A 25,943-nucleotide genomic window follows, 5' to 3' on the forward strand; every position below is an offset into this window, starting at 1 on the left:
AAATCAGCTCCTGCCTTCAAAACATCCTGGCGTCACGTTTGGATCCGGCCTCGTGTACTGAAGAAGTACCAACCCACTATGAAGTCAACATGGCAACATTTCCAGGTGGGTCACTTGATTGATCAACATGATGAAGTGGCGTCCTTCATCTATTCGAGTGCCCTCAGAAGACAAGAGTCTTTTAGCTTCATTGTTCGGTGCTTTTAATTTTGCAGGTCACCTCAGATGGGAACTTGTTGAAATCAGAGCTTGTGTGTTGGAGCGGCTGCTGCCTCCATTGTGTCTGCCGTCACGGAGAACTGCGCCCGCTCGTACCTGCATCCACCTGTCTCTCACAGCAAAGATGCTTTTCCAGCGTTGTTGGAAACGCGAATCTAAACGCTAGTCCTGAAACAATGAAAGAGTCTCAGAATTACCAAGAAAAGCCAGTAACCTAGAAAACACAGGATGTGCAGCGGCCCAATGTGTTGCCAACCAACGTACGGCTCCCCAGAGCAGCAGAGGGGGCGGAGCAATGACCGGGACAGCCTGGAAGTGTGGTTACTGGTACAACTGGGAGGGAAAATTGTCAGAAATTCAGAACTTTTGAAGAATTTAAGGCTTAAATTTCTAAAAGTCGTTTAGTAAAAATCTCCAAATGTGTTTAAGGGTTGCACAATTATCAGATACGACCTACTGGACTTCTCAACTCGCTGGGAGGTGCAATACTTGTTAAAGGCTAGCTGTATGTCAGAGTACTGCTTTAAAGATCCAAAGAGAATACTGTGGCGCGGGAGGATGTCCTGCCTGGAACTCCTCTTCTACAGACTAAAGCCTCTCTGACACGGATGCCCAGAAAATTCACACCAGTGTCACGTTAATGGGCTTTTACAACGGAATGAGAATAATGAGGATTATGAAGTAAAGAACTGAAATCCCTCTAATCTGACGAATCATATGTACTGCAGTATCAGCCCAGGTACACGTCGCCAGATACAGTATTTGTTTGTGTCCAGCCAAAGCCACGAGGACAAATCAAGCCACAGCACTGATGAACAAGCACGCAGCATCTTTGGCAGGAGCTCCTCCTCACCCCTCCTCATCGCCCGGCTGTGGTTTACACCGCCTCCCCGGCGCTGCCCTGTAAATCAATAAAGCAGTCAAAGTGTCGATGCACTGAAGTGGGAGAGATCAGAGGCGCCGGCGGCGATGGGAGGTTCCAGCAGCCAAACGCCGGTGATTCTCGTTATCAAACTCATTGCATTCGGCCTCTGCGTGAAGAGAGATACAGGGTAGGAAGGGTCATGACACGGGACCGCCATCATCAGGAGGCTGTGTGTGTGTGTGTGTGTGTTGTAGTAGAAACCGCATCTTAATGGCCCTCATCTTGCCTGGAATTTGACTGCCTCCCTGGTACTTTATCTTGACTCTGCCTCCTGGGTCGTGGTCTATCCTTGAGGGCAGTCTGAGATTCAGCACCATCTCTGCGGTGCTGTGAGGGTTTTGGACCTGAGACAGAGCTTTGGTCTGAGACATCTCTCTTCACCAAGTTACACAGGAACAGAAGCCAGACGTGCGCCTCTCGAAGAGCAGAGTACAAAGTGAACCGAGTCAGGGGCTCCTGTAACCTCCTCAGCAGTCGAGCGCGTACAGAGGTGGCGGTGGGAGGTTCAGAGTTATGCTGAAGCCGGGTTCTTATGGTTTTGTTAACTCAAGTTCATAGAAATGAAAACATTGAACAACGCCACAGATGTCACCCATCTGAGTGGATTATATGTTTCAATCCCCAAATCAGTGGGATTATTTGACGTCTGGTGGTGGGAATCCAGTCTCGTCGTAGTGCCGTTGTTGTGGGCGGAGCTAAGCCCAGGATGCAGTGATGGTGCCCTAACCATATAAACTTGTTTATATATTCATGTTGGTGGTACACCGCTGTTCCTCCGAAGAACCCACCTGACTTCTGTGACACTTCAATATTTTCAGCACACAGGTCGCCGCACACCAGTCAGCTCAGAGTTTGTTGAGCTTCAGGAAGGGAGGAGGACACAATAACGGCTCCAGAGCCGGGCCGAGGTCCCCCCAGGACACAAAGCAGCCCTCGGTGTCATCGTCAGAGACATGATCAGGAGCTGCGGTCCGGAGCCGTCCATCAGGGTTTCAGCCCTGGTGAGTCCTGTGGTGGTGGGTGAACCCTGGGAATGCCCAGTAGAAGTCTGAACACACGACCGCACGACCTTCCTAGAAACCTCCATATGGCGTCCATCAGAAGTTGCTCACGAACCAAAAGGAACCTGCAGCCATTTTCTCATCTCATTAGTGAGAATGCAGCAGTAAACATACAACACTGATCAGCTCTGATAAGACGTGGTTTGTTTGGAGACACATTTATTGTGGAGCTGATCAATACTGTCGGACTGAGGATGCTGCTCAGAGCTGGAATTGGTTCTAATGAAATGTTTTGATCCGCCTCCATGAATCATTCAGCAGCAGAGCGACTCGCAGCGTCTAATTGCTGTTTCACAGGATTTCCTGCACTGTCAGAAATAAAAGTCTGGGGAGTGAAAGTGCATTCAGCACTCACTGTCGTGGTTCACCAGCCTGGAAGGGTGACGTTGCCCTTAAATTGCTTGCTTGCAAAATATGAGTGTGTCTGCTGGGCTACACATTGATGGGTAGATTAGCTGCTGCGTTTGTGTGCAGCAGAGGGAGCGCCTGGCGTCCATGTCGATTACATTGATTTATATTCCTTTAATGCAACGACATCAATAAACAGGAAGTAACCCTTCCTTTGTGGCTTTCATCACCAATCAGTTAGCAATTATCAGTTGTATTGATGCAGAGATTGTGCCCTGCATTTAGCGTGACAAATGCTATCTGATGTATTTTTCACACTTCTAAAAGAAATGTGATGTTCGGCTGCAACACTCCTGCAGCAGCAGCAGCAGCAGCAGCAGCAGCAGCAGCTCTGAAAAAGCCTCACCAACATCTTCAGAGTAAAAACTGGCCAAAAAAACTCGCCCGGAGCGAAAGCCGTCATGGCTGGCATCCATCGCTGGATTTATCTGCAAAGATACGCGACCCTTCAGTGTGGTTGAAAAACCTGGCATCCATGTAATGATCCTAAATCTCCGAGCCAAGATGAAGCACACCTCGACACCCACACGGCTCGCAACAACAACTCCTGCAGGAGAAGCTGAAGGAGCGGCGAACACGAGGGACATCGTTGCTGTAGCCTCTATGCTGACCTGTCGTCCTCGTTCAGTCGTATCACATCAGGTCGCTCTACATGGGCCAGTGTCCGTGTTTGTAGTCCAACAGGAAGTGATTGAGCTGAGTTTGTAGTCCAAAAGAAAGTGGTCATCTCCTGGTCCACAAGTTTTTAGGGGACGAAGAAGAAGTCCGCGGTGCATTGTGGGCCATAGGTTGCTCCGTAGGATGCACCTGAACCGACCTACAATGTGGGCGTGTTTAGGCTGGAATTTAGGTTGAGAAGTAGGTCGCTACTCGCGCCAGTTGTGGTTTGGGACAGCCTGCGACCTGCTCTGAGACCTACTTGGCAATTCGGACGCAGCGCTGGTTCCTCCACCAACAGGAAGTGGTCATCTCCTGGTTCCTCCCCCAGCAGCCAATAGGATCGCTCCATGTGATTGTGGTGATTGAACCAGTAAATCAGCTGAACAAAAGTTGATGATCTTCCAGGTTTAGTTCATCAAGATCATCTTCACTAATGAACCCTCTGATGATGCTGGAAGCCTGGATGCTACAGTTAGCAGTGCTAAGCTAACGGTAGCCTATGAAGAACTACACCAGGGTCACATGACTTCAAGGCCACAAACATGAAGCTTCAGGCTTCTTCTCCCTCCAGTGTGACTCGTCCTCCAGAACCTATGAATTCCAGTTTAGCCCCGTGTTAGCAAACTTGTCATATTTCCAGATGTGTGTGAGAGCGAAACCTTCAAATGTGCTCAGCTTACGTTGACATCAGACTTCACTACGAGCATTTAACCAAAACCCACTGAGTGCAAGATGGAGAAACCAACTCATTTCCACGCTCCTGCGCCGTTCTATAGACACGTATACGTGCAGCGGGGGAAGTAAATATAAAACAATGTAGGGTTTATTATAGGCTGCATGTGGAAGGAGGATGAGGCTCTGCAGCAGCGTCTAATCTACCATCAGCTCCCTTCACCAGCGCGCTCACAGCAGGTTCCTGCCAATGCTGCATCCTTGAATATGTGAGTCTTATAGAACGAAAAGATGGAGGAGAGACAGAAAGCAGGAGAAGGGGGAGGATGAGGAGGGACGGGCAGAGAAATTATTCAAATGATGGTGAGATTTGTAGCACCAAAAGACTCCTCATTAGCATAACTTCAAAACCCTGCCACCTCAGTCTTAATAATACATGCTCCCTGAGTCTCCGCGTGAATCACCTCACGCTCTGTAACTGCTCGCTTTTTCTATTTGATATGAGACGATGAGACGTGGACTTGGGGGGGAGAGGGGAAGGAACGGAAAAAGAGGGATTCCAGCACCCCCCCCCCCCCCCCCCAAACACACACATACACACACTCACATGCTCCCTCCTTGACACACTGGGGCCAGACAGTGGGACGTCCTGATCTTCGCTTTATTAAAAGCGGCCTTGTTTCTTATCTGTGAGGCAGAGCAGTCAAACCAATTAACATTCCAGTACAGTGTTTCTGCAGCCTGAGAAAAGGAGGCTCAACTCCCTTCCTTCCTGTCTCTGCCTCTGCCTCTTCCTCACACACACACACACACACACACACACACACACACTCATGTAGTGTACAGGCTTCAGCAAACACTGTATACACACACACACACACACACACACACACACACACACACGCTATATAGTGCCAAAACACGATACACTGATGTTTGCATCCAAAGCGGAGGCAGCTGTGAGAGGCCGAGGAGGAAAGCGATACTGAGCTTGAGACATGGATGTGTGTCCGCAGCCAGCGAGGGAGAGATTTATTCTGGCCGGGTTTCACCGGGTCGCTCAGTCGACCAAGAAACAGTGAAAAAGAGAAACAGATGGAGCTTCGACCAACTGCTCCCTGCACCGACAGGAAGTAACTTGTTTTTGAAAATGAGGCCACAAACACATAAATAAAGTTCCGAAGAGGTTACATGGGAGGTTTTCAAACCCCTCCTCCACTCAGATGTGTCTTCTCTTCCTGCAGTCGGTTGTTTATGTTTCACTGAAGACATTTTTCATCTGCTGAAGAGAGAAACTGGCTACTAAATGCTGAGTTGATGGATGCCAGTACCTACTGTGTAAGCATGATCAATGACATCACTAGTTTGGAGCCAATTGTGGTTTGGCGTGTAATTTGATATTTATGGAAACTTGACAAGTTTTTAACTGAGTTCAGCTTTTAAATGATATAATAAATATTCAAAAATAGCCTTTTCATCCAGTCCACATTTGTCAAAATGTAAAGAGCTGAAGAAGGAACTTTAGGAGTGATTAAAGGTGACTGAGCTGTTTTCCTGCCGGGGCCACGGGCCGATGCTTGAACACGACACTCAGAAAACACTTGAGAGGGTGAACCAGGTCCTCAGGTGCTGAGGGATGCAGCGAGAGCCAGCTTCATCGGTGTGGCAGCAAGAACACACACTCAACCATAATGACAGCACTCCAGCACACTACGCCTCCAGGTTTGAAGCACCTCCATGCCCCCCCCCCCCCCCCCCCCCACGTCAGCAGTTCCACCCGCCCCAGTGGGAAGCTCTGAGGAGCTCCAATCATCCGGGAGCCAATCAGAGGAGGTTCCTCATGATGCCTGGTTGTAGCTGAAGGTGAACAAAGCTGCAGTCACCAGACATTCACGCCGTCTCCGCTTTGACTCGCACAGGAAGGCACTTCTTTGTTCTTGCATTTCTTTTGTTGTTTTTGTAATGTCAGGCAAAATGAACACTCTGGGAGACAGAATTTTCTCTGAGAGAGAATTCATAGACGCTGGCAGACAGAACAGGTCGCAATTTTGAATCATGGTTCTGAAGGATGTCCCATTTATACATCACTTTCCTATAAATTAAATCATCAGATGTTTTTCTATGACTATGAACATACGGCCGGCGCGTTGACTGCATCCCTGGTTGTGTCTCATTTCAAAATAAACTGTCTGGAACAGATCAAAGTTTCTTGATGTTGATTTGAGGATGAAGAGCAAATAAACTTATAGGTTTCGACTCAGTATGTGGCGATGATGCGTCCTGCAGCTCCACCCCCGCCGTCAAGCGTTGGAGGTCATGGCTGTGTGGCCCCCATCAGCGAGGTGTGAAGGACGGCCAACCGCCAGACAGGAGATTCCTAGATTAGTCACACTGGCTGGGTCTCCTCCTGCCGGTGCCACCCTCCGCTGCACCCGTGTATCCAGACAGTTTCACCATGTTGCACAGCAAGAGGAAGGCTGGCACCCAGCGAGCTCCTTTGCCGCAGCCTCTCGTAGCAGCCCAGTACGGAGAAGAGCTGGGCGGTGGGTGGAGGTGACGGCGCCAGTCTGTGGAGCTTCGAAGCGAAAGGTGACCACTGTATGAGGTTACGAGTCATTGCAACACAGCCCTGTTGAACCCAGCGGTGGGGAAGGAAACGCCAGGACGCGTCCGATTAGCTTGCCTGCAGGTTTCTTTGACACATCAGTGTTGTGTTTCCATGTTCCAGAACGTTCGCCCTGAGAGCGCCGAGCTCTGCTACTTTGGAGGCACATTAAAAAAAAAAAAAAAAAAAAAAAACAACATTAGAAAATTAGGAACCTCTTCATTCCAGAACATTCTCTAAGTGCCAGTCCAGACAGGAAAATGTTTACGACCATTTTGTTTTCTCCTATCTGTGTTTCCCTTTCTTTGTCAGTAGCGTTCATATTTGTCATGCTGACAAAAAAATCTAAGATGAAAGTAAAACCTCCACGAGTCTCATGTTTAATCTGGGAAGCATGAGCGAGCGCACACGTCAGTGCTGGGACTTGACTTGAAACGCCAAGGTTGGTGATGGGCGGAGCCTCGCACCTCTGCACACGAGTGAGAGGAAGATGGCCTGATAAGATTTGTATTTTGCATGAAGAAGCAGACTAATGCTGCACTGTGGTGCAAACCTCACTTCCTGCGCTCACAAGGTGGCGCTAGGAACACACACTTACTGGATGTGAAGTTGTTGTCCATCAAGTGACTCACAGGCGGGCAGCATGTCTTTTGCAAAGCTAGAAAATGGACTCCTGCAGACACGCAGCGTGAACAAGGCCATGCTGAAAATGGCAGAAATGTTTATTCCATCGGGCGCACATCCTGCAACCACTAGGTGGCGCTGAAACTTCAATTCAGCTACGTCAAGTCTGAATCACGTTTTCAACTGCACCGAAGCAGCACCGCAGACGCCACAGCTACGCCGAGGCCAAGAAATGTCTTTCGTTAAAAATCCCGTGACCGACCACACACGCACACCTAAAGTAAGATAATCACATTGTCAGTGTCAGAGTGATGTGATGCTTTGTGAATTCGCTGGTGTTTCGCCTGTTGTGTTTTCTTCAGCGGCAGCGCGCGACTCTCAGGGTCACTATCCTCTGTGCTGACATGTTTATTGGAGCCTCTGTACCCACTGCACCAGCCAGTGAATCACAGCAAGAACAAGAATCCTGTGGCTGCAAATACATTAGTTTGAGGTTGTGGGAGAAAAGGACAAAAACATAATAATCCAGTGGGAGTTGTGTAGCCGGCGAGCAGAAGTGAAAGGTGGAGGACGAGTGTGAGAGCTGCTGCAGAAACACGGCCATGGAGGAGCTGGGGGTTGGAGATCCTCCCTCCACTCCAGACTCACCAGCTACGATAAAAACCTGCCAGTTAATCTCCTGTGCAAAGCAACTGCCAAATGAAACCAGGTTGCCATGGAGACCAGGTTATGTTGAGACACCAGCAAGTCCAAACCAAGATCTGAGCTCAGGTTCGAAATCTTTGTTACACATTTGCTGCAGTTTGCTTTCACACCTTGCGAATCTGCAAGTGTACTTCAGGTTTGCGCCTGCAGGTGGACTGAGCGGCGTGAATGTGACTCCTTCTGTGTGAGCGGATTCAGCCAATTCAACCCTGACTCCTCCTCTCTCGGCGTGCCCCTGCAGCTCATTTTCACTTCTCCTTTCTCTTTCTTACTCTTGTTTTGTCCAAGGCCAGAAAAAAGCCAGCATCGATGTCCTGTAACGGTCCGAACGAACCAAGGTTCAGTTTGATCCGGACCGAGACCGGCACTTCAGAACAACCCGGTTCTGGTCCTCTGGTCTGGACCATGGTTTCATAGCTGCTTGTGGTTCAGGACAAAAGCAATAATCTTAGTATAAACCACATTGCAAGAGTAATATACACGAGGGAGAAGGAGTATTTGAGACACTGCTGATTTTTCAGGTTTCCCCACTTGCAAAGCTTGTAGACGTCTGTACTTTTCATCACAGGCACTCTTCAACTGTAAGTGATGGACTCTAGAACGAAAATCCAGAAAATCACATTGTATGACTTTTAAATAATTAATTTGCATTTTATTGCATGACATAAGTATTTGATCACCTATCAACCAGTAACAATTTCGGCTCTCACAGACCTGTTAGTTCTTCTTTAAGAAGCCCTCCTGTTCTCTACTCATTACCTGTGTAAAAGACACCTGTCCACACACTCAATCACCAAACTCTCAACAATGGCCAAGACCAGAGAGCTGTGGAAGGACATCAGGGATAAGCTTGTAGACCTGCACAAGGCTGGGATGGGCGACAGGAGAACAGGCAAGCAGCTTGGTGAGAAGGCAACAACTGTTGGTGCAATTATGAGAAAATGGAGGAAGTTCAAGATGACGGTCAATGTCCCTCGGTCTGGGGCGCCATGCAAGATCTCACCTCGTGGAGTATCAATGATCATGAGGAAGGTGAGGGATGAGCCCTGAACTACACGGCAGGACCTGGTCAATGACCTGAGGAGAGCTGGGACCACAGTCTCAAAGAAAACCATCAGTAACGCACGACGCCATCATGATGATCCTGCAGCGCACGCAAGGTCCCCCTGCTCAAGCCAGCGCACGTCAAGGCCCGTCTGAAGTTTGCCAATGACCATCTGATGATCCAGAGGAGGAATGGGAGAAGGTCATGTGGTCTGATGAGACAAAAGTTGAGCTTTTTGGTCTAAACTCCACCCATTGTGTTTGGAGGAAGAAGACGGATGAGCACAACCCCAAGAACACCATCCCCACTGTGAAGCATGGAGGTGGAAACATTCTTTTTTTCTTTGGGGATGCTTTTCTGCAAAGGGGACAGGACGACTGCACTGTGTGAGGGGAGGATGATGGCGCCATGTATCGTGAGACCTTGGCCAACAACCTCCGTCCCTCAGTAAGAGCATTGAAGACGGGTCGTGGCTGGGTCTTCCAGCATGACAACGACCCCAAACACACAGCCAGGGCAACTAAGGAGTGGCTCCGTAGGAACCATCGCAGGGTCCTGGAGTGGCCAAGCCAGTCTCCAGACCTGAACCCAACAGAAAATCTTTGGAGGGAGCTGAAGGTCCGTATTGCCCAGCGACAGCCCCGAAACCTGAAGGCTCTGGCGCAGATCTGTACGGAGGAGTGGGCCAAAATCCCTGCTGCTGTGTTTGCAAACCTGGTCAAGAACTACAGGAAACGTCTCTGTAACTGCAAACAAAGGTTTCTGTACCAAATATTAAGTTCTGTTTTTCTGATGTATCAAATACTTCTGTCATGCAATAAAATACAAATTAATTACTTGAGAATTATACGATGTGATTTTCTGGATTTTTGTTTTGGATTCCATCACTTACAGTTGAAGAGTACCTGTGATAAAAAGTACAGACGTCTACAAGCTTTGCAAGTGGGGAAACCTGAAAAATCAGCAGTGTCTCAAAGACGAGTTCTCTCCACTGTATATAATTATATATACTGAAATTCAGTGTCTTCCCTCCATTCTTACATGCATTGGGTATATTTGAAGACATTATATTCAGTGTCTCACCACTTAAATGTCATTGCAGAAGACAACATTGGATAAAGTTTCAAAGTGATGCCAGTACTCTGCAGTTCACTTGGAAGGAAACTGACTGGTAACACATCATGAACTGCATTTTTAAAGTAAATGCTACCTTGAACTGTGTGTGCGGCACTGGAGGGAAAGCCGGCGCACCTCCACAGACTGGAGTCAGAGAGGTAAATGTGGCTAATTTGTGGATGTCTGACAGTCCCGGGGCGTTGGGATGGCGGTCTCGTGCTGAGGAGGGTTTGTTCACTCTCTTGTTGAAGGCATTAACACTCGGCATGAACTCGATGTGATGTGTGTGACAACAGTGGTGGTGGGGGGGGGGGGGGCTGCTCTATACTGTCACAGCAGAGAGGAGAAAGCCTGTCAAAGCATTTGGTGTCAGGCCGCGGCGGTAACCTCTGGGTGCCGTCTGACAGGGAGCTAAATTCAGCCCCGGCCGTTCTTGTCTGGACCGGCCCTTCACCTCCAGATGTTGCTGCCTCAGAGTACTCCAGTACTGTGTGTCCAAACTCACAGCCTCTGAGTACAATTAAAGTACAACTAGCACCAGACGCCCTGGTCTGTTACGGGATACTACAAGAACTTGTAGTCTAGACGTGAACTCACTACATTCCCTCGACCTGACAGATTGTTGCTCCTGTTTACTTGCAACTTTGTTGATTCTGGACGTCACCTACATTTGTAGCAGGCGGCTTCCTTCATCTCCTCCGTGTCAGCTGTTGCTCAAACACACACCAGCTCTGGTAGGCCACGCCCCCCTGCGTCACCCTCAGGGCGGAGGACTCCATGTAGAGAAGGGAGGCTACTAACGTCACGCGATCGTGTATGTTCTTACAGTTCTTTGCTTCTTGACTGCTTCTGTTACCATGTTGGTTATCATTATTGATCAGAGTCAGGAACGGTGGCCAAAGTATCGCTTGACGCTGACGGGAACGCGTGCAGGAGAACACGCAGCACTGACAGCTCCGGCGTGGTTTAAACAAAGAAACCACAGCGTCAGATTTAGACTTTCAGTTGGCCTCGAGCACAACGAGCAGCTAATTTGCTCAAATCATTTGTTTCACAAGATTTCAGTGTAAGTCATTAATAACTGTCAGATTTCTATAACTCAAAGTTCCTGACTGGCTGGCGGTGACGCAGACCGCCAGCGTCGGTCACTCCCTCGCCTCCTGCTCTCAGCTCCTCAGTGTTTGCGTCCTATCTCACACACAAAGTTCCATCCATCTCACAGGACGATGCCTGGACAGATCGTGAAACTCCAACTAAGACGCTGCCCTCCGGTACCACCAGACCAGGAGCCCAGACTTTCCCAGGGGAAACACCAACGCTGCCACACGCAACACAAAGTGAATTAATGTTATAATTTGTGACCATTTAATCAAACTCCCATAATGCAGCATCAAGCCCCAGTGGAGCTAAACGTGTGCTCCCTCTCTCTCTCTCTCTCTCTCCAGCGCCCTGGAGGATGTAGTTATCACCGAGAGCAGCTGTAAACACGCCTGAATGCTAGCAAACAACACAGCCGAGGAGCGGCGAGTCCCTCGGCATCGCTATAATCTTACTCACCATAAGTGACAGAATGTAAAAATACTTGGCGCGTCAGGTCGACCGAGCAAATAAGCAGGAAGCTCAGTTTAGAGTCACAACTGAACCTGACCACATTCACGTTTGGAGCCTCGGCTCACACCAGCTTCCACCCCCACACCTCCACCCCCACACCCACTTCCCTGCAAACATACAATCTTCTGCGGCTTTTACCACCACAGAAAGCTTCACCACATGCTCGGCGCCAGGATTTCACTTTTGGGTGGGCCAAAGTCATTTTGGTTCAGCCTGTTAATTACAGAACGTATTACTGTTTGCCTTCATTTAACGGTTTTAAACTGCTTATCCCAAAAAAACAACAACGACTGGCACACCGTGGCGACCATGTCTGGCTGACAGTGACACTTTACCTGTGACGGCTCAAAACAGCCGGAAATAAAATGCGGTGTGAATGTAAAAGCAGTGTGATGTTTATTCTTGTTGTGGCCTGTGACCAGCACATTCATCCATGGAGAGGAAGATGAGGCCAAACCACCCGGCTGGAGCGTTGATGTTTGTCTGCAGTGACAAACATCAACGCTTACATACCGATCAGTCCTGGTCGACGGCTCACCTGAGAGCGAGGGGAGCCGCTGTAAACCTCCCGCCCTAGAACCAAGGATTCTGGCCACACTGTTCCAACTGTCGAGCTTAAAACAAAATGGATTCCTTTTGTTTCAGAGCAATCACTTGACGAGTTTTACTCGTCGTTGACTTCCTTCTTGGTTCGGACTTCCCCTGTGATCGTAGCCTAGGAAGCACTGTCTCTTGCTTTTTAGAGATGGGAAATGTTTCCTTTGTCTTTATTGTGGATTCAGAAGTTAATTACGCTATTTTAAAAAATGTGAGTACAATAGATATCTGAGATGGGCCAATTATAAAGGGCCCTTTAAACCCCAACGCTCTTCCAGGGATGCAATGTGGAAAAATGCCACGTTATGTGTAGTTAGACTCATTACTGCAGTAAATGCAGACAGGGAGAACTTCAGGACTTCATTATTACAACCTGTAATTTCCTAAAACGACTTAATTTGACTGGACTGGAGTCGACTGCAGGGCTGTAAACTCTTCGCCTTCTGTCTGAAGCAATTCCTGCTGCTGTACGCAGTCAGACGCTCCGCCTCGCTGTGCATTAACTTATTAAAGTCACATTCCCCGGTGCGCTAATGTTCAGTCAGAGCATTAAATGATAAACAGAACAGCCTCAGGCTCATTCTGACATTGAATGAATCCAAATAAGTCCTAAACGCCATTCCTGAAGCTGAGCAACTGAAGGGCAAGAAAATGGCTGAAATGTCACTTAATGTCATCCCTCTGATGTGCTGCTCTGTCACTCACGTCCAAAATCAACTCGCATGTTCAGCCTATTTAATCATAAATGCCCTCGTCTTGTTAATCGGGCAACAGGTCACTGCAGGTCATGAGGTTCTCAACCAGCAGTCCTTCATCTTTTAAATGAAACAAAACACGAGCTTCTCAAAGTGCGACTAAGAAGAGAGAGAGAAAATAAAGAGTTGTATTAGCGAGCGAGCTGCTGGCTCTCCCACAGTTTGTGTGCCTCCTGGCTGGGGGAGCTTATTAAAAGTTCAACACCACAGTCAGGAAAAGGAGCTTCACAACTTTTTGGAAGAATATTTATTTCTGTTCAGGACAAAGCCTGGCTGAGTTGCTTAGCTATGATATACAGCAGGGTGGCATTTCATGAATACGTTTCTGCACAGTGCAGTCAGACAAGATGGCTGACCCCAGCACAAGCAGAAGCCATGCTAGCAAGCTAAAAGCTAAACGCTGCTTTTAGGGTTGTTTGTTGTCCTGCTGAAAATAATCAGCACAGCTTTCATCAAATTCTAATGCAGTACAAATATTAAAGATTAAAAAAAAGAAGTAAATTCTATCAAATTGTCTTGTCTGCTGCCTTTATTTTACACCAAACCAGAGATTTGGAAGCACGTTTCTACTTTAGCTGGATTAGCTAGCAGGGTTTGTAGTTACAACTGTAAATGGGACAGAAAAAGTCAAGTAGTGAAGCTGACATGTGTACACACACACACACACACACACACACACACACACACACACACACACACACAAAATAAAAGAATGAACAGAAGAATATTATTAAAAGATCAACTACAAAAAGTGATTTGACTGTAAAAGTGACAGCAGGTGAAGCGGAACAGATACACATTAAGCAGAGAACAGTTGGCAATTCAAACTGTCTGCCTCATAATTGTCATCTTCCAGGATTTGCATGACAGCCAGGCAGCTTTCACTCCACTGCGGGCATCAGAGAAAGAGATTCCTGAAGCTTCTCACATCACGACTGATGTCACACTGACAACACCATCTGGAGGAGATCTTTCAAACCTACACGGACAAGGAGATGCTAAACATCCGACCTGGAAAAAACATCTTGGCAACAGAGAACCGGAGCTGTTCACGGACCGGGAAGAGCGACAGGTCAGCGAACGTGACAGACAACATCATCACATGCTCATGCAGCCAATTATTGTCATGCGAATGAATATTTTCATCATTAGAGGCAATAAAGGGAAGTGATGGTCTCTCTGCTCTCCAGTCACATGACGAACTCCGTTGATCTGTTGATCGAATTGAGAGGTCTTCAGTCCCTAAAGGTGTAAATTCTATGGGCTCCAGTTTGTAGAGTGTTGGATTTAAGGATCTTGCACTTGTAGAAGGAGAGGATGTGGTGATAGCGTTACGTTGTGACTTCGTGTTGCCTCTGTATGCGTCATCCAAATACGACCGACTCACCGGGGAAGGTTCTCTGCTCCCGTTCCTGCCCCTACGAGGTCCCTCCCTCCTGGCGCAGGGCAAGTAATCAAAGCCATGAAGTGACGGAAGACTGACCTCAACAAGCTGCGGCGCTCAAAAACAGCAGAAAAAGATGACGGCACTTCTACACGGTGGTTCATTTAACTTTGCAATTCCACAACAATCTCAAGCTAATAAACTCATTTTCATTCATCTCCAGGTGCTCAAGCAGAAGAAGATTAAAATGCTGGACTCAGGCCACGCTGGGGGAGAAGGCTTCCATTTGCAAACAGCTGTTTTGTCTGGAGTTTGAACATTTGGACAAATCTGCGTCCAGCCTCTTGAGGGAGAAACATGGCAAACCTGCCGGCCCGACGCAGATCAGGCTCCTCGTGCAGCAGGTTCGCTCTGCTGTTGACTGTCATCAAATCATTGCTTTCTCATCTAATATCCGCAATTTCATCCGTAATGTTCACATCAGCTGCTTGCTTGGCCAGTTGCAGCCTGCAGGGGTTTTACACACTGATCTCAAGCCAGAAAACGAGATGCTGGTGAACCGGCAGCAGCAGCCTTGGAGGGTCTGGCCCTGGAAGCCTCCGGCGCAAAGCTACAGACACGAGCAGACCAGTGAGGAACTGGAACCCTGTTTGGTCTCTCAGGCTTTTCCCCCTGACAGGGAATGAGTCTGCAGCGGCTCTGCAACCCTGATTCTGAAGCGCCATGCGTGCTCTCACCCTCAATTTATTTGTTCTGAACCCCCAAAGAAGGTTTGAAGTGGGAACCGAATTCTTGTTTTGCCTACAAACGGTCGATGGAAACTCAAGGTTTTCACCTCCTCACTCCCGCACGCATCTAACTGAGCTTTTGAGCCTTGTTTTAAAACACAGACTGACCTCATAAGGGCGAGGGGAGGGGCCACGTGAGCGGCCAAAGCTGCCACTTTCTATCTGGAAAGCAGCTGTGACCATGGCGAAGGTATAACGGTAAATCCTACTGGCTTTGCTACTGTGACGTTTCCAAACCGCGGTTTACTGTTGCTCAATAAATACCACATTACTGAATATTACTCTCCTTACCAGAGTGACAAAGTGTTCCTGATCCACAATTATGTAAAAGTGGAGACCGTGTGAGTTTGGACGAGTGAGCACCATCTTGGAAAGGTCACACTGGTCCAACAACGCCTGCACACACAGTGACAGTCGACCATAATTGGCCTCTCGCCAGTAGATTAATATGCATTCCCACACTTTAAATGGCCTTTCTTAGAGAAGCTCCAGAGAGTTAATTAAACTGGTCCCATTTTGGAGAGCGAAGGATTTAAGGATCACATGACGACCCGTTGACACGAATGCAGAAAAACCGAACAGAGCCACTCCGCCTTTTTGTTTATGTCCTCCCGACCGGGGCCGCAGCACCGTACCGGTGACCACCATCGCACGGCATGCATGTGCTAACCTACAGTCAAATACTATTGAGCTTCACGTGTGCACTTTTCCTTAACCCTTATTTTACTATTTGAAGATGAATTAATTATAACGCACGCTTAAAATAGGAAAAAGAGAGAGTTTTTCCTCCTTGAACGTTCACAGTAACTGATCACAGGAACACTGCTGGACTGAGATTGTACGAATACATTAAATTTTCAGAAGCAATTATCTCAAGATGGAAACCTCCCACCGCTGCAGTCCCACAGGACACGTCTGCCGGCACAAAGACCTGCCACACACGCAGCTGCCAGCCCCCGCGGGCCTCCACAACGAGGTCACGTCCTCTGTGACCTTTGCCCATCGGTCTACCTTCCTCGGTACATCTACATTTATTTTATTTATTTTTTTACATCAACACAACAGTTTGTGACACGCGATTGAAAACTTCTACAAGTGATATTATAAAGGATAATAAATACATGAATCATTATCAGGTCAGTTCAAAACTGACCAGTCGGGTTGCTACTTCCAACCACATCAGCACAAGAGTGCAAGCGGCATCACTGCAACACACACGCGCGCACGCACGCACACGCGCGCACGCACGCACACGTGCGCCAGTCTGGCTGTACGTTCGGGACATCTTTCAACAGGTGTGCTGCCAGAATGATGATCGCTAAGACAGATCAAACTCACAGTTTCACTCATTCAAGTTCTAAAACGTCCCCCTGCTTGAGTGATGGGCTCTTAGGAGGCGGCGGAGCGAGCGTCTGTGGTTTGACCTCTCTAAAAGCTAATCTGCTGTGAACAGTCGGAGCACAGATGGACACCTATTCCCACCTTGATGAATCATAAAAGGAGGTTTTTGATGGGATGTGGAGAGTGAAATATGAACGCTAACAACATTTGTGCTAATATGTGCTTGAAGGCAGAGAAGCAGCAGCTGATCGTCAGGAATCTCACCAGGTTTTGTCCTGGTGGCTGTGACTCTCGGGGGGATGAAGGCAAGAGAGAATCCCGGCCTGAAGATGCCGGTGGCGGAAGGTTAGTCTCCAATCCCTGTGCTTTCAGATGTCAGAGCCTGGCGGTCTTCACGTTTACGTGAAAGAATTTTTTGTGAGACTTTAAATCTTCCCAATCTGGGCTGAGTTGAAGAGACGCAGCTCGGGTGATGTACTGTTCTCCTGAGACCAGCCAGCACAGTAGCTCAGCCCCAGAGTCCAAGACCACAAAAGAAACAAAACATGACCTGGACGCGGGATCCACGTTCCTCTCAGCCAAACTATGTAAATGACCAGTTCTGCCTGCCAGGAGGGGATTAATCTCAGAGGCAAAAAGGCACAACATACTGTAGCAGCTCAGTTCTTGTGTAAATCAAGGAAGAAAGAGAGTCCTCTTGTCTACGTCACTAAGGAGAGGACTGACAATTAGACAAGCTTCCACAAATAGGTTCCCCCTCAGCTCCCAGCTCCTGGGCAACCATCCCGGGCCGGAATAGTTTGTCAGGTGGCAACAAAAGTTTACATCTTTGGAAAACAGAACTTGGGTACTTTTAGGAAACAGTCAAAGCAGCCAGGAGCATTTTTAGGAATCAAAGAAAAGCAACTGGCAAGAGAAGTCGTTTCGCCACCAAAATGGAGATTCTGTGTCTGGTGCTTCAAAAATGGACTCCGTCATTTCTGCACCATTTTAATTCGCTGCATTCAATTTCTTCACTGACATTCAGCATCTTTACAGATCAGACGAGTGCTTGGGGTTGATCACTCGGGTACAAACTCATCTGTGCTGAGAGAAAGAGTCTGAACTCACCTTTGGTCGAGCAGAAAGACCCATACAAATACCAGGCAGGCTGGCATTTAGCAGCCCAGAGTCCCGCTGCTGCTGCTCCCCCTGAGAAACACAGCGAGAGACCAAAACACCAATCAAAGCGGGCAGCTTCAAGTCTCGGGTACTGAGGAAAAGTCTGAGCGAGTTCTTCGATAACCAACAACATGCAACAACACATGCACACACAATAACAAGTGAAATACATCCAGCCAGCTCCTGGCGATGAGGCATCGTGGCCGCCGACGCAACACAAGTGAAGAGGAACAGATTCGTGGCGCACAACAAAAACGTCTCCTCACGATTCCAGTCAACCATCTTTGAAACGTCTCTGAAATCTGGAAGGAGGATTTGAGTCACAGATTCACACGTTTCCTCCCTGACGTGTCTGATTATTGTGACGCTTCACGTTTCAGGATGACGTGGACGCAGAGTTTGAACAAAACAGTCTGTAAACCAGCTTGAACAAAGATACCAGATACAGAGGAGAGAAGTCGCCGCCACCGCCGCTGCCGTCCATGAGAGAAATACGTTTTTCATTCAGAAACTTTGATGAAGACGTTCGTGGTTTGCAGACAATCACAGTCAACATTTGATTCCAGCTGACTGTTTCTGCGTTGATCCAGTGACAGAGGAAGGTTCCTCGACAGGTGTGTCAGATGTGACATCACACCTGTGACAGTGGGATCTTCAGTGAACGCAGATGGAGACTCGACATGTGACACACTTAAGCAGAAGGCCGAGGCAGGTTTCCTCCATCCAGACATGAATCACTCATCGCGACAGGAACACGTGGTCTTGCTGGGTCCAGCACATCAGACCGTGACCACGGTATTGACTGGCTGCTCTCAGACTCATGGCTCAAAGCTGACTGTGTGTGTCTGACAAAAAGCAGAATGCTGGAGTAGCACCCTAACACACACACACACACACAGACACACACACACACACACGTAAACAAAGGAAGCTGAGTGGCAGATGAGGATGGCAGCAACAGCAGAGAGGCTCCTGTCGTGTTGGGTCAGGGGGTCTGAGACCATGACAAGATCCTGACAGAGAGCACAGGACCTGCAGCTGAGAGCCTGACCCCCCTGCCCCGCCAGAGCAGAGCCGTCCAGCTGCAGGTGAGCAGGTCACCTTCAGAACCTGAGCTAACTGTTGCCATCATTTGCCACATTAGAGAGTCAAACATTATCAAGAAAGAGAAGCACACCCAAAACAAACTTTCAGCGAATGGCATGAAAGCGGCCTTGTTGAGAATGTGACGACACTCCGATTCCTGGGAGGCCCGCCGAGCGCAGCAGACAGGCGTGTTTGTGAGCGGTGGCCTCTTTCACCGCGATTGCTCATTCTGCAGGATCTTTTATGTGACAACATAACAGCAAGAGCTTTTTGTTGTTTTTTTAACAATAGGATGATTCAATTCTTTATGAAAAGAACAAAAAAATATTGTTCAACAGAGTAAGTAAACACAGACTTTAACTTCCCTTTTCAAGAGCCCCCGAGGGGCAGATTAGTCAGAGGCAGCAGCGTCTCAGAACACGGATCCAACAATCAGCAGCGCTGTTGGGCTGAGTCATCATTTATTAGCCGGCGAGCTGGACTGTGACCTGGACGTCAGACTCCACATGGATGCACCAAACTGGCACCTGAGAAATGACCCCGACCACAGCGGCGCCCTGGTCTGTGAGGCGGCGTCTGATGTTGCTCAGCATCTCCTGGAATCGCCGCGTCTGCCGATGCAAAGGAAGAGCGAGCTGCCCGTGGCCGCAGAGTCTAAACACAGGTGTCAGGTGATGGTAGTGAGCAAACAACCAGCAACAAGCCAAGCAGACTCATGATTCTGTTCAACAGCCCCGCCGTGGTCAGTGGAGCGCCTCCCCCTGCCTCCACCCACCCAGCACACATCCAGGGTTTGGGGACTGGCAGGTTCCATAAATAGAATGGAAAGTAGGCGAGTGGCTTTTACTGGGAATATGATCGATTAAAAAGCAATTTGCTCCTCCGCTTGGCCCCGGCTCTCCTAAATGACAGCCCCTGACGGTCCAGATGGAGCTAAAAGGGTTTGGAGGAGCTTTCCTGCCTCCCCCACCCCAGCGAACCACCACGCTTAAAAGCCAGAGCCTTGGTCACACGCTGGTGGGCACCTGGGCAGCAGCCAGGTAGGGACATCCAGGCACGACAACTCACCAGTCGGGGGGGAAACACACCGCTGGCGTCTCAGTGTTTTTCCAATGGAAATGGAAATAAAAGACAGTCATGAGAGTTCCTCCTCATATCGAGAGCCACAGCTGCAATGAACAGAATCACGAGTTGGCATCTTTTCTTTCAGCCGTCCTCCAAAATCCTTGTAATTCATTGCACCTTTGTTGGGTCGAGTCATTTTTAGATAAAACGCAACAAAACCGAAACAAACGCAAAGCAATGCTGTATGAATTCCAAAAATCAACAAAAACCACAGGGCGTCACCAAACCAACCAGCAAATCAGGACCAACCTTAAGAGCCATTTTTTGATTTGATTTGTCACGCTCTTCCAATTATCCTGCGTTCGTCCTCCACCCCCCCGTTTGGTGGAACGTGACCTCATAGCTTCTGACGAACGCCACCACCACATGGCCTCCTCCGTGCAGGGCCTCTGGATGGGATTGTTCCACCCCTCAGGCGGACAGGAGGAAGTAAATACAAGTTTCTGTCCATCTCAGTATCAAATGAAGTTTCTGCTATTATTTCAACAGCCTGATCATATCCTTGCTGCCATAGCAACAGAGCCGACACACTGAATCACCTCAGCCTCCAGCCAGATGTTGACGGTTGAGTTCAACGTGTCATGAAAACGTGAATGACAATCATTCCACTGTTCATGTTCCATTTGTAGCAGGTTTTCCCAGCCACTTCCAACAAAAACACGTTGTATTACAAGAGAAACGTCCACTTTTACACTATTTGGGGGCTCATCTCTGTTTCCATGGGAACGCAGGTAGCAGGTGGTGGCAGTCAGACCCTCCTGGCTCCTCATCGCAGATGATTTAGGAAGTAGAAATACTCCTCCAGATATCAGATGAACCAGCGCAGACGTGGAAGGTCCTGAGGCTGGAGGACGATGTGGTCCTGACTCCTGCACCTCCACCTGCAGGACAGTAGTACTGCAGTACTACTGGATGAAACTCTAGTATATTCAGCCAATATCTCAACAGCTTCACTTTTAGCATTGAAATACCTGAATATATACTTCATGGAAAGGCATAATCAGAGAAATATATACAAATATTTATGGTTTCCAGAGAACTGACCTATGAACTTTATCTGGTATTTCCCCAGCTCTCCTCGATGGGACCATCATGACCCTCCCACTCACTGCGACCTCCGTGTACCTGCTCTCTCAATCCCTGCAGTCATCAGATTAAAATACACGTTTGTTACTGAAAGCAACCCAAAGGCAACATTTCATTGCTCTTTTTCATCTGCTGCATTGACCCCCTCCCACTCGTGCCCCCCAGCACAGGTCCTCCTCCTGCACTGTTAGCACCCCCCCCCCCCCCCCCCCCCCATTTGCAGCTCTGGAGTCCTCCTCAGCTTCTCTCCTCCTGTGAGTGGCAGGACACTCATTCACACTGACAGGTGACCTGACATTTGCAAGGCTTCTTTATCAGTGACAGCCCCCCCCCCCCCCCAGACAGGACAGGGTTAACAGGCGTGGTGATGTCCAGAGGCCCCGTGCCCCTGTAAGAACAGAACAGGTTCTATTTTAATCCCGGCGGCGCTCCGTCAAGCACAAGCATCACTGCTAGTTTCAATCCGGTGAAAACAGTGGCGTTTCCTCGCCCTTGAGGTAACAAATGAACTGGTGCTCCACTTGCATGGGCAGCGGCGCAACCATGGTGCTTTGGTCTTTTTGTTTTGTTATGGGGATGAGAGCTGGGGGGTGAGGACGCGTCAACATCAGAGTTCGCTACCGGCAATTCATAAAATGTAAAGTCTGGGACGGTTGCCTGGGTCGGTTCTGTTGTGAGGAGAGGAAACGCTGGGGTCACCGTCCTGAATAACATCTCCATAAACCCCACAAACAGCCGACCGGAGAAGAAGAACATCAAGGTCTTGACTTGGCCAAACAACAACGTGGTAGATCAGCGTCAGCGTGCAGAACATTCACCTTCCATGACGACGTTTCCACGGACAAGGACGTTCCTGCACTCTGCTGTTGGGACCCTGAACTGAGGCACCGTGAGTATCCAGAATCTGCATCTCTACATTTGTTTTCCTTGGTGTTTCGTAGTTTTTATGGTCGTAATAAAAAGAATAGCCAGCTACTTCTTCAATCGCAGTGCCCCTTTCATCACTGATGATAGGACGGACTACAGACAACCAACCCTTCCAGACTGAGACGGTGAATTAGAATCATCCTTAATACGTCTCCCTCAGGAGAAATCTGTACAGCGTTGGCAAGAGTCATGGCGTACAGACAACACAGTACACAAAGCACAGGGATCCGCATCACACATTCAAGAGTAAAGGAAACAGTGGAGGGTCTCTCAGTGCGTCTCAGCCTTGACTTGTCTATCCATTCAGCAGCTTCATAGACTGGGACAGAGGAGAGCTTGTGTCTGCTTCGTCCACAGCGTGGCACCCTCAAACGCCTTCTGGTAGGCAGCAGATGGAGTTCCTGGTGGAGTTCGTGGCTCGGGTCCTGTGGTATCTTCAGGCCCTGCCTCCTCCGAGAGCTCCTGAGGGAGGATGGAGGGGGCGTGCCCACTATCTCAGAGGCCCTGTTCATCAGGCGTGAAGGTGAAGCAGCTCTTCCACCAGGAACTTTTAGGAGAACCTCTCTCACATTGTACTGCAACAGCTGAGGATTATGAGGATTAGGATGTTCCTGGAATTAGTGACCAAGTTGTCACGTGTTATTCTTTTAACATGAACATTAAAAATGGCAACTTATTCATGTGTTACATAAAGGGTGACCTGGCAGCTCCAAGTCTTGATGCCAAGCCGGAGGTGAGAGGGGTGACTGGTCTTTGTCTCCGTCCTCCTTCGTGTTTGTGCCCACAAGTGGAGCCTCGGCCTCATTTATCCAAAAGCTATCAGACCTTAACACCAAAAACCAGGGCTGAGTAAGTGGCCTTGCATGGTAGATCAAAGGTCCCTGGAGGTCACGGCTAATGGGATCGAGCTAAAATGATTGGGGGGGGGGGGCTTACAGAATTTAACTGAGGAAAAACCAGCAGATTTGAAGCACCTCTGGGGAAAAAAGAAAAATCCATCAAATATTCTGCTCCCTCGTCTTTAAGCCACTCAGATTGGCTGTCTGATTAATATTCCCCTGAATGTTAATACCTCTTCCAAAGCTCACCTTGATGGAATTGATTTTCCTCAAAAATAATTCAGCGGAGGAATAATGGAAGCGAGTAAAAGTGCCTCAAAGCTGAGCTTCATGGGTTTGAAGTGAAAACTTTCTGCTCTCCTTCCATTCAGTGTAAAACATGATTCGATCTTCAAACAATGGGACTTATTTAATAAATGTACATCACCTTCGACTCAATGACCTTTTGTCTCCCACCAAATATTCACATTTACGACTACAGATGGATGAAAAGCTTATTGCTGCTATTGTAGAAAATCCTTTAAACACTCATTTAATTTTTCTGCTCTTAAATTAACACGGTGCTTCACACGACTCGGAGGCCCCACAACGCAATTTAACGACAAGAAATCTATTTTGAAAACACAGTGCCCTTTTTTTCTACTCCCAGAACTTCAATAAAAGTCCAGTGTCCTCGTCTGACCTCTGATCTCAACTCTCGTCGTGCAGAAATTAAATGATTTAAGAGGACAACCTGCACAGACACCCGTCAAGGCATAAAACCTGCTGTTTCCTGTGATGGCAAAGCTAGTTGCATCTCTCTCTCTCTCTCTGTCTCTCACACACACACACACACACACACACACACACACACACACACACACACACACACACACACACTCCTCTGGCACAACCAATGTGTCAAATAAAAGTTGCCAAGCCTGCTGCCTGCAACAAAAGATGGAAAGAATTAGAGAAATGGAAATAGTGATTCAACACTCCTGTGAGAGCTGGAGCGCAGCGCCCCCCGACACAGTTAGAACCCATTCAGATGGACTTAACACACCATGGAAGCGCTTCCCTGTCCAGAACCCCCAATCTGTGGCACTCAAACCCCCCACGCACAGCCACACTCCATCACCGCCCAGTGCTCCCAGTCTGTCACGCTCACCATAGATTCAGTATCTCATTGCACCAACAGACTGGAGATTTGTGGCAGACAAATATGCAAATGGAGTAAATATCCCAGTAAAAGTTGAGCTCAGCTTATTGGGATCATTTGCTGCAGCAGCAGTTCCTCTTCCCGGGGCCCCCTCCCATCTGCTCGTTCACAGGACCAAATATTTAAAACATTAACAAGTGCATTTTGACGAAATGCCGAGGGTCCAATCGCCGGGGGGCGGGGGGCTTAACCCCCGATATACTTTTGACAAAGGGTTCATGTTGACCTACATTTTGAGTCCAAGCTTATCTTCTAGCAAAGATTATGTCGTTTGCATCAAAACAATTTTCTAAGAGTCATTAGTCAGGCTGGAGTCATTTGCTCCCGTCAAACGTAGCAGGTTGAACAAAGAAGGTACAACAAGAAGCACGAGAACTCAAACTACCTCCATGTACCTACAGGGCCTTGTAGTTCGTACGAAGGTAGAACTTTGAATGGTTTCATCAAATAGCTTCTAAATGGAATGACTCAAAGGCATCTATCGATCGGCCCAACAGAATCTGCCACTGCAGGAGAAGCAGACGACTCACATTGGATTTTAATTACACTGAAGTGGCTGCAACTCACGTCCGACATATTTTTGCACCTCCAATACATTTCGGTCCATTTAGATCTTCAGCTCAACTCTGCTTTCACAACCAATAAAGTCCTGAATCACCTCGATAGAGACAAAAGTCTAGAACTCTCACGTCTATTTAATCTCTTCAGGTGCAGGTGCAGGTTTAGATGCAGGTCTAGGTGCAGGTGCAGGTTTAGATGCAGGTCTAGGTGCAGGTGCAAGTTTAGATGGAGGTGCAGGTCTAGGTGCAGGTGCAGGTTTAGATGCAGGTCTAGGTGCAGGTGCAAGTTTAGATGGAGGTGCAGGTCTAGGTACAGGTGCAGGTGCAGATCTAGATGCAGGTGCAGGTTTAGATGCAAGCGCAGGTGCAGGTTTCGATGCAGATCTAGATGCAGGTGCAGGTTTAGATGCAGGTGCAGGTGCAGGTTTAGTTGCAGATCTAGATGCAGGTGCAGGTTTAGATGCAGGTGCAGTTGCAGGTGCAGGTTTAGATGCAGGCACAGGTGCAGTTTTAGATGCAGGCACAGGTGAAGGTTTAGATGCAGGTGCAGGTTTAGATGCAGGTGCAGGTTTAGATGCAGGTGCAGGTTTAGATGCAGGTGCAGCTGCAGGTTTAGATGCAGGTGCAGCTGCAGGTGCAGATGCAGGTTTAGATGCAGGCGCAGCTGCATCACTACAGGAGAGATTGGTATTCAGAGTGGCAGCTTCCAAAGTTAGGCTGCATAAACAGCTATTATATAAAGGTAAACAAACCCCACTGAGCCAAATTCCTATCAGCTGTGTGCTGCAGCAGGTGGAGAAAGCTGACAGAGGTTGCTCTGCTCATCCACTGGCATAATGGCATGTTTTAGGTACTATCAGCCTGAGTGATGGTGGGCAGGTTGAAAGTCATCGAGATTGAAGTGCAAAGAGAGAGACAATAAAAGAGCGGGAACAGAAAATGTGCCAGGCTGCTCAAAGAGAGATGTGAAGTTCCACTGATGACTTCTTTCAGCGGCCAGACTGAGCAACGTCTCACAGCAGCTGTCAAAACTTTTTCAGAAATTGTATCGCAACTCCTGGATAACGAGCTTCAAAAAATGAAGGACAGCTCCAGCAGGTAAGAGTTCTTTATTCTGCCCACTGACATCCACACATCGCTCCGACACCACCAGGATGCGACACCTTTGTTTGTTTGCACGTCATCTCAGACACCGGCGTGCCGTCTCCTGGGTGTGTTGCTTCATCTCCAGCACTGCTCTGCCTTTACTATTCCCTCTAACCTCACTGACTGATTACCTCTTACCTACTCTGCTTTCTCCTTCTACCTGGTAAAAGATTTTTCGCTTTCAATTGCTCTGCCTGCAGGTCCACAACTCTGTGCACGGATCCATAACAGGTATATCAGGAATGGTGTCTGCGGCAGCCAGCAGAGAGAATCCAAAAAGAGAGAAAGTGGGAGGA

General features: G+C 48.4%; 1 protein-coding gene and 1 long non-coding RNA gene across 10 annotated transcripts in view; one reads left to right on the plus strand and one right to left on the minus strand.

Moving 5' to 3' along the window:
- arvcfb (ARVCF delta catenin family member b) overlaps positions 1–25,943 on the minus strand; it is a 208,675-nt gene that overhangs the window by 148,781 nt on the left and 33,951 nt on the right. Inside the window, exon 2 of one of the 7 annotated variants that reach the window (XM_086207471.1) lies at positions 17,627–17,707. The exons of the other annotated variants lie outside the window; for them this stretch is intronic. The gene's annotated coding sequence lies outside the window, so the exon portion shown is untranslated. The remainder of the gene's footprint in view (positions 1–17,626; positions 17,708–25,943) is intronic. 7 annotated transcript variants of the gene reach the window in all.
- LOC147260736 (uncharacterized) lies at positions 7,243–12,024 on the plus strand. 3 transcript variants are annotated; one of them, XR_015116678.1, is made up of 3 exons: positions 7,243–7,454; positions 11,263–11,377; positions 11,486–12,024. It is a non-coding gene; the product is annotated as an uncharacterized LOC147260736 (long non-coding RNA). The 3 variants fall into 3 exon arrangements; XR_015116676.1 differs by lacking the exon at positions 7,243–7,454 and adding an exon at positions 7,903–7,945; XR_015116677.1 differs by lacking the exon at positions 7,243–7,454 and adding an exon at positions 10,041–10,198.

Source organism: Aulostomus chinensis, chromosome 6, assembly GCF_037954235.1.
Source record: "Aulostomus chinensis isolate RoL2024-O1b breed Wild chromosome 6, RoL_Achi_v1.0, whole genome shotgun sequence".
In the NCBI taxonomy this organism is placed as follows: domain Eukaryota; kingdom Metazoa; phylum Chordata; class Actinopteri; order Syngnathiformes; family Aulostomidae; genus Aulostomus; species Aulostomus chinensis.